Below are 8,346 nucleotides of genomic sequence, written 5' to 3' on the forward strand. Positions count from 1 at the left end.
AACCCCATCTTTACTAAAAATACAAAAATTAGCCTAGTGCGGTGGTGCATGCTTGTAATCCCAGCTACTTGGGAGTCTGAAGCATGAGGATCTCTTGAACCCAGGAGGCAGAGGTTGTAGTGAGTCGAGACTGCTCCATCACACTCCAGCCTGGGTGACACAGTGAGACTCTGTATTTAAAAAAAAAAAAAAAAAAAAAAAGATAAATTTCTGCCCTCCCTTGAGGCAGATGAGAGCATAGGGAGTAGAGAGCTTTTTCTGCATCTGGCTGTTTCTCAATTGCCTTCAGCTCAAAATAATCCTTATGCCAAGGGGGCATCCTTTGGGGTGGCATATTCTGATGCTTTCACACTCCTGCCTCGGAGCCTGTGATCTCCCCATCATTCTGCCTTTGCTCCAGAAAGCCGTGCATGATGGTGCTGGGAGTCTGGCCACAGAGATGAGATTCCCAGCTTTGCCTGTCATCAGGGATGACATCTCAGCCAAGGCCAGCCCCCTTCCTAGGCCTCGGTTTCCTCTTCTGTAAAGCAGAGAGGAGCATGGTGCCTACCTCCTGGGGGGCAGTTAAGAGCATTCCACAACAAGATAAGGTGAAATAACAGCCTGTGTGCACCAGGTTCTCCTTATATACTAGCTAGACGCTTCAGACAGAATGCTACATTACAGAAAGGGACAGTGATGTTCAAAGTGACTTCTGAGCCATGTAGCACATCACCCCCAAACACTGCCATGGATATTCTCTCACTGAATCCTTATAATTATTTTCTTTTATGGATGAGAACAGGAGAGCTTAGAGACATTTGATGCCTGGCCCAGGTTGCATAGCCCACGCCATGGCTCAGGCTCCCAGTCCTGCGCTGTCTCGAACCTGGGCTACCCTGCAGTGGCTCACTGAGAGGGTGAGTCCTGCTGTTCTGTGGATGGTGCCTGCAAGCCCCAGGGAGGTGTGGACAGAGGTGAGTTTTGCAAAGGGGTGGTGTTGCCCAGATCAGGGCTCCATATGGGCACAGGGAGTTCTGGAAGGTTGGAAATTCCCCAGAAGACAAGCTGAGGAAGGGAGACAGCAGCAAGGCCAGGAGGGAGGCCAAGGAGGCAAAAGACGACAGGATCAGAAAAAGGCAGGCAGGAGGCCAGGGCCGGCTGCAGCAGAGGGGCAGATTCTGTGAGGCCAGCTGCTGAGGGTGCAGGGTGCAGAGCTCGATGAGACCCAGGATGGTCAGTGCAGAAAGCCCGTGCCCCAGAGAACTGGAGGAGGCCTGGCGCATCTCCACTGCTGGCAACTCCTTAGAGGCACTGGCTCAGCAGGAAGAGGAGGCCAGCCAGACACCGGGGCAGGTGGGGTGAGCACACAGGGAGCAGCGGGGAGCCAGACGGGGGGAGAAAAAGAAGCTGGCGCTAACCATGGGCAGAGTATCCTCACATTTGGTCAGCTACACATGGACGAGGACACGTGGCTGTCAGGTCTGGTGATCCCAAGCTCTGGGGAGGGCTGGAGCACAGGGGGCTCTCTCACTGCTGGTGAGAAGAGAAATTTCCCGGCCACGCAGGGGCAGCGTCTGCAGCACCTACCAAAGTGAAGAAACCCAGTTCCACCCCCAGGTACATTTCTGACAGGCACTGTGCACAGGTGCACCTGGAGACAGGATATTTATGGAGCAACCTTCCTAAGAGCCAAAGATCAGAAGCAACCCCAAGTCCATCAATAACAGAAGAGAGAAAGCAATGATTGTGTTCATGTAATGGGCCATGCACGAAACTGCAATAAGAAATGAGCGAAGACCAGGCAATGAAATAGAAGGATCCCCCAAACACGCTGAGCAAAAGAAATCAGACGCTGACGAGGACATGTCCAGTGATCCCAGGGGCAGAAAGAGGCCCAACTCAACTCTGGTGCTTAAGTGAGTTGCCCCAGGTCCCAGGGCTGCTCACAGGCACTACTGACTTTCAGCTTAGGCCAGTGTCAACCTGAGTGTGTGTGTGTGTGTAAATGTGTGTGTGAGTGTGTGTGTGAGTGTGTGTAAGGGTGTGAGTGTGTGTGACTGTGTGTGTGACTGTGTGTGTGAATGTGTGTGAGTGTGAATGTGTGTGTGAGAGTGTATGTGTGTATGTGAGTGGGTGAGTGTGTGAGTGTGTGTCAATGCGTGTGAGGGTGAATGTGTGTGTGGGACAGTGTGAGTGTGTGAGTGTGTGTGTGTCAATGCATATGAGGGTGAATGTGTGTGTGGGAGAGTGTGTGTGGGTGGGTGTGTGTGTGTCAATGCGTGTGAAGGTGAATGTGTGTGTGGGAGAGTGTGTGAGTGGGTGGGTGGGTGTGTGTCAATGCCTGTGAGGGTGAATGTGTGTGTGGGAGAGTGTGTGAGTGGGTGGGTGGGTGAGTGTGTGTCAATGCGTGTGAGGGTGAATGTGTGTGTGGGAGAGTGTGAGTGGGTGGGTGGGTGTGTGTCAATGCGTGTGAGGGTGAATGTGTGTGTGGGAGTGTGAGTGGGTGTGTGTGTGTGTGTGTCAATGCGTGTGAGGGTGAATGTGTGTGTGGGAGAGTGTGAGTGGGTGGGTCAACACGTGTGAGGGTGAATGTGTGTGGGAGAATGTGTGAGTGGGTGGGTGGGTGTGTGTCAATGCGTGTGAGGGTGAATGTGTGTGTGGGAGAGTGTGTGAGTGGGTGGGTGGGTGTGCTTCAATGTGTGTGAGGGTGGATGTGTGTGTGGGAGAGTGTGTGAGTGTGTGTGAGTGGGTGAGTGGGTGGGTGAGTGTGTCAATGCGTATGAGGGTAAATTGTGTGGGAGTGTGAGTGGGTAAGTGGGTGGGTGTGTGTCAATGCGTGTGAGGGTGAATGTGTGTGTGGGAGAGTGTATGAGTGGGTGAGTGGGTGAGTGGGTGGGTGAGTGTGTCAATGCGTGTGAGGGTAAATTGTGTGGGAGTGTGAGTGGGTGAGTGGGTGGGTGTGTGTCAATGCGTGTGAGGGTGAATGTGTGTGTGGGAGAGTGTGAGTGTGCAAGTGGGTGAGTGGGTGGGTGAATGTGTGTCAATGCGTGTGAGGGTGAATGTGTGTGGGGGAGAGTGTGTGTGGGTGGGTGAGTGTGTGTCAATGCGTGTGAGGGTGAATGTGTGGGAGAGTGTGTGAGTGTGTGGGTGAGTGGGTGGGTGAGTGTGTGTCAATGCTTGTGAGGGTGTATGTGTGTGTGGGAGAGTGTGAGTGTGTGTGAGTGGGTGAGTGGGTGTGTGTCAATGCGTGTGAGGGTGAATGTGTGTGTGGGAGAGTGTGAGTGTGTGTGAGTGGGTGAGTGGGTGGGTGTATGTCAATGCGTGTGAGGGTGAATGTGTGTGTGGGAGAGTGTGAGTGTGTGAGTGGGTGAGTGGGTGGGTGTGTGTCAATGCGTGTGAGGGTGAATGTGTGTGGGGGAGAGTGTGTGTGTGAGTGGGTGAGTGGGTGTGTGTCAATGCATGTGAGGGTGAATGTGTGTGGGGGAGAGTGTGAGTGTGTGTGAGTGGGTGAGTGGGTGGGTGAGTGTGTGTCAATACGTGTGTGAATGTGTGTGGGAGTGTGTGTGTGTCAATATATGTGTGAGTGTGAATGTGTGTGAGAGAGTGTGTGTGTGAGTGGGTGTGTGTGTGAATGTGTGTGAGTGTGTGTGTGAATGTGTATGAGATAGTGTGTGTGTGAGAAAGTGTGTGAGTGGGTAAGTGTGTGAGTGTGTGTCAACGTATGTATGAGTGTGAATGTGTGTGTGAGAGTGTGTGTGAATGTGTGATTGTGTGTGTGTGAGTGTGTGTGAGTGTGAGCATGCAGGTGTGTGTTCTGTGCTGATGTTAGGTTAGGCAGGGCTGTCTCATCAGGCCTCCAGCGCAGCTGTTAGGGGCTGAATTGTGTTTCTACCAATTCATGCACTGAGGCCCTGAACCCCCAGTTCCTCAGAATGTGACTGTATTTGGAGACAGGGCCTTTAAAGAGGCAGTTAGGTTTAAATGGGGTCGTTAGAGGCCCTAACATGATCTGACTGGTGTCCTTACAAGAAAAAGAGATTAGGACACAGACAGGCACAGAGGAAGGATCACATGTGGACATGGAGAGAGGGTGGCTGTCTGCAAGCCCAGGATGGTCTCAGAGAAACCAACCCTGCTGATGCCTTGATTTTGGGCTTCCAGCTTCCAGAGCTGTAAGAAAAATTAAGCTGTTGCTTAAGCCTCCCATTCTGTAGTATTTTGCTATGGCAGCCTGAGCTGGCTGAGACGCCAGCCTCCAGTCCTTCAGGGCTGGGAAGTGAGTGGGTCCCACATTCCTTCTCGTCCTCTCCAGCCCACCCTTAACAAAGGTTTTGCCCCAGGGAGGAGCCTCACAGGTCACCTGGCCAGATGGCCTCTCTAGACCCAGGTGAGGATCGGCCTGCTCAAGCTCACATGGCCCCTGGTCGGCCTGCTGCCATCCCTGAGGAAGAAGGCTTCATGTGACGGGGTGGGGAGCAGACCTGGGTGGGCGTCATGAGCCCACAGAGAAAGATTCTCCGTCATAGCTACACAGTAGAGTCCTGAAACTCAAAAACACGCCCCTGCTTGGGTCTCCCCAGAGCAATTAAGGCAGAACCAGGGAATGGCGTCCAAGCCCATGCGCTCGCTTTGTAACTTCCCCTAATGTGCAGCCAGAGCTGCGGCGCCCACTGAAGGGGCATCACGGACACCTGGAGGCGGCTGTGGCTCCTGCCGCCTGGGTGCGCTTCTAGTGCTGGTCGAGCGTGCTCCTGATGCCAGCCTGTAGGCTTCCCTCCGTCTTATTGCTAAATCCTCCTTGAGCAATCGATGCCATCCACCTGACTTTCCCGGAGAAACCCCTCTGTGACTTTGCTCTCCATATGGAAATTGTGTGCCGTTTCTGTTGTCACTGATTTCTCCAGACATGTTGAATACGGGCTCGGGTCCCTCCCAGCACCACACCTGTTGCCTTCCCCACACACCCAGATGGGATGAGGTCAGCTGCTCCGGAAGCCATGCAAGAGCCCAACGTGCCCAGGCTCCAGCTTCCCCCACACGACTGCACCCAGCGCCAGGCTGGGGTGGTGTACATGCAGAGGCGGCAGCTGCTGTGGGGAGCCAGGCAGTCCGGGGTCTAAAGCATGGCCCTGCCACTGACTAGTGGAGTGGTGGGGGTCAAGCAGCCTCGCCCAGTGAGCCTCAGTTGATTCCTGTGTAAAGTGGACCAGCGACACCCAGACCCTGGCTTTGATACAGGAGATGTGGTATGTGCCTGGGGCAGGTAGCAAGAAGCCGGGAGAGGCCTTTGTTACTTTATCTTTTGCCTCTCTTGCCTTGCACCCTTTTGGCATCCTGTGATCAGAGGAGATTCCGATGTTGCTAAGGAGGCTTCAATCACAGGGATCTCCCCTGGCGGTTCCCTGCCAATCTCTGGAAACTCCCTCTCCTGCTTTTCCTTCTGAGAATCTCCAGAGTCAGTTCGTGCAAGGCTCTGCCAACCTCCAAGCATGCCCCAGGGCTGGGATGAGAGGGAATGGGGAGGTGGTTGTGCCACTCATCTCTCTGCTCCTGCTGCTTCCCCTGCAGCAGTTCGGGATCCCACCAAGGGGCTGCACACTGCATCTTGCCTTCTTGCTCACCGGCATCGGATGCACCAGAAGGAAGCAAGCTCAGCACTGCCCACATGCTGGGCCTTTGTGTGAATTACAGAAGGCGCCCCTCTGGGCAGCACCAGCCCCTGGCATGGCATGGCAAAAGTGGCATGGGCTGGATTTCAGGTCCAATTTGCCTCCTAGCTGGGCACATTTGGCTCAACACAACTACACAACTGAACAGAACAACCCTGAAGACAATTGCCATTCAGTCATCACCCAGAGAAACCATTTATAGCAAGGGAAACAGCAGCTCACTGCAAAGCCTGATTCTGCAGTGTCTCTTCCCAAGCCTTGCATCTGGAGCATGAACTCCTGGAGGGAGGTGATGGCCATGGGATTCATCCCTGCGTTTCCTCTCTGCCACACAGAGAGTGGGGTCCTGCCCACGATGGGGACTCAGAAGCAACAGGCTGAGCCAGTGCTTACATTGTGGCTCTGTCCTTAATGTGCGGGCTTTCTGGGTGATCGTGCCTTTCTCCACTCTGTGAACAGTCAAGTTAGCATCCCTTAGCAGATGCACAGGACCTAGAAGACTGTAGGCAGATGCAGCAATATTGAGGCAGAGGCCACCAGGCAGGCTCCTGGATGCCTCGGGTAGAGTTCCAGAATGAAATGCCTGTGAATGTGTCTCCCAGGACAGCACAGGGTTTTACTCGCAGCTTCCCCTTGAAATCTGAACTCTTCTCTTCCTGCTCACCTCCACTCTCTTGGCTATGATGCCCTACCCATTCATTGATTCTGCCAGCAAGCATTGAGCACCTACTATACATGCTTGGAGGAGCTCACCATAGGGGAAGGGGAGTTAGAGAGGGAGCCATCCTCCCAACTGACAGGCAGAAAGGAATTTAGGAAAGGCAGTTTTCTGGAAGAAATACAGCCTCCACTTGGCAAATGGCTGCTATGCACCAGGCCCTATAACAGGAGGGCCGCAGAACTCAGCCAAGGGAATCTTTGCAATTGGCCTGTACTGTGGCCTGTCCATGCCCAGAACAGCAGGGGACCAGCCCTTGTGAATGGAATGGAATCAGACGGGCTGATTCCAGAACTTGTGTCTTTCCCAACACCTCTCCCCACTCTCTGTCCACCACCCACCCCCTACCCTGCCACTCACCATGTTGTGGTTCTGTTACCTCCAGTTCTTACCCAGCCAGCGGGGTTTTGGTTGGGTCAGGAACACCTGCCCTCAGTGTCTGCCCTCCTGTCCTCTTCACAGGAGCTGGTACTGTCAGCCTCCCTCTGTGCCGGGAGGGCATGACCCCTCACCTCCCAGCACCCTCGCTCCTTGCCAAGAGGGGCAAGTCTACACGGGAAGGGGATGGGCTTGCCCTCCCACATCTCAGGCTCCAGCAGGAAAGGGCACAAGAATAGTGTAGGATCTACAAAGTGGCCTGAGACTGCTGCCCTCTCATCATCTGCCTACTGTGGGTGGATGACTTGCCACACTGTATGGGTTGTGATTTCCTCAACATCTCCATAAGGGAAGAGGTGCCATCCATGTTCTACAGATGAAGAAACTGAGAGGCAAGACAGGGATGGGATACCCTTGCCTCACGTCACCGGGTGGCTTGGAGCCACATCACACTGTATCCTTGAACTCCACACCATGTGCTGCTTTCTCTGCGCCTCCTCCCTGCATCCAGCCACCCTGGATGTGGAGGAAGATCAAGATCCTGAGGGACCAGGGTGCTTCTGACAGAGGAACGCCACGATTTCCTGACCATCCTTCCATGCCTTGGAATACAACCTTTGGAGCCAGTCAGCTGGTGACAGGAACAGGACTACTAATATCTTAGTGCTTTCATTTCCTCATCCGCAGAGTGCAGGTAACTGCACCCAAGTGCTGGAAGATCTGGATGGGGAGACCTCAGCCAGCTGAGTGAGGTGCGCAGCACACACATAAGTCATCTAGAAGCAGTAGATAGAGGAGCATGAAATGCAGCATCTGCTGTCAGGCAAGTACTTTTCACAGCAAGAGCTCCCTGACATGTTCCTTTTACATGGGCCCCCATCCTAAATCATCCCTCCCTTAATACGGCTCAAGCCACAGGCATTTAGCAACTTCCTTTGCCTCATGACCATAGATGTTACCTCTCATACCATATTCCAATTAAAACTTTACTGGGTCCCCTTATAAAATGAACTTTCTACATTCATATTCATAGCAGCATTATTCACAAAAAGATGGAAACAACCCAAATGTCCAACAATGAATGAATAGATAAGCAAAATGTGATATATATATACAATAAAATATTATTCAACCTTCAAAAGATGGGTGCCTGGAGCCATCAAATTCATAGAGACAGAACGTAGAATGGTGTTTGCCAGGGGCTGGGGGGAAGAGGGAATGTGGAATTAGTGTCTATTGGGTACAGAATTTCAGTTTGGGAAGATGGAAAGAGTTCTGGAGGTAGATGGTAGTGATGGTTGCACAGCAGTGTGAATGTGCATAGTGCCACTCAACTGTACACTTCAAAATGGTTGGCCAGGTGTGGTGGTTCACACCTGTAATCCCAACACTTTGGGAGGCCGAGGTGGACAGATCATGAGGTCAGGAGATCGAGACCATCTTGGCCAACATGGTGAAACTCCGTCTCTACTAAAATACAAAAAATTAGCTGGGCATGGTGGTGCATGCCTGTAATCCCAGCTACTTGGGAGGCTGGGGCAAGGGAATTGCTTGAACCTGGGAGGCGGAGGTTGCAGTGAGCCGAGATTGCGCCACTGC

General features: G+C 53.0%; 1 pseudogene; it reads right to left on the reverse strand.

Annotated features, from left to right (window-relative positions):
- Window positions 1-888: 888 nt before the first annotated feature.
- LOC102135735 (uncharacterized) lies at window positions 889-5,609 on the reverse strand (annotated as a pseudogene).
- Window positions 5,610-8,346: the final 2,737 nt, after the last annotated feature.

Source organism: Macaca fascicularis, chromosome 7, assembly GCF_037993035.2.
Source record: "Macaca fascicularis isolate 582-1 chromosome 7, T2T-MFA8v1.1".
In the NCBI taxonomy this organism is placed as follows: Eukaryota; Metazoa; Chordata; class Mammalia; order Primates; family Cercopithecidae; genus Macaca; species Macaca fascicularis.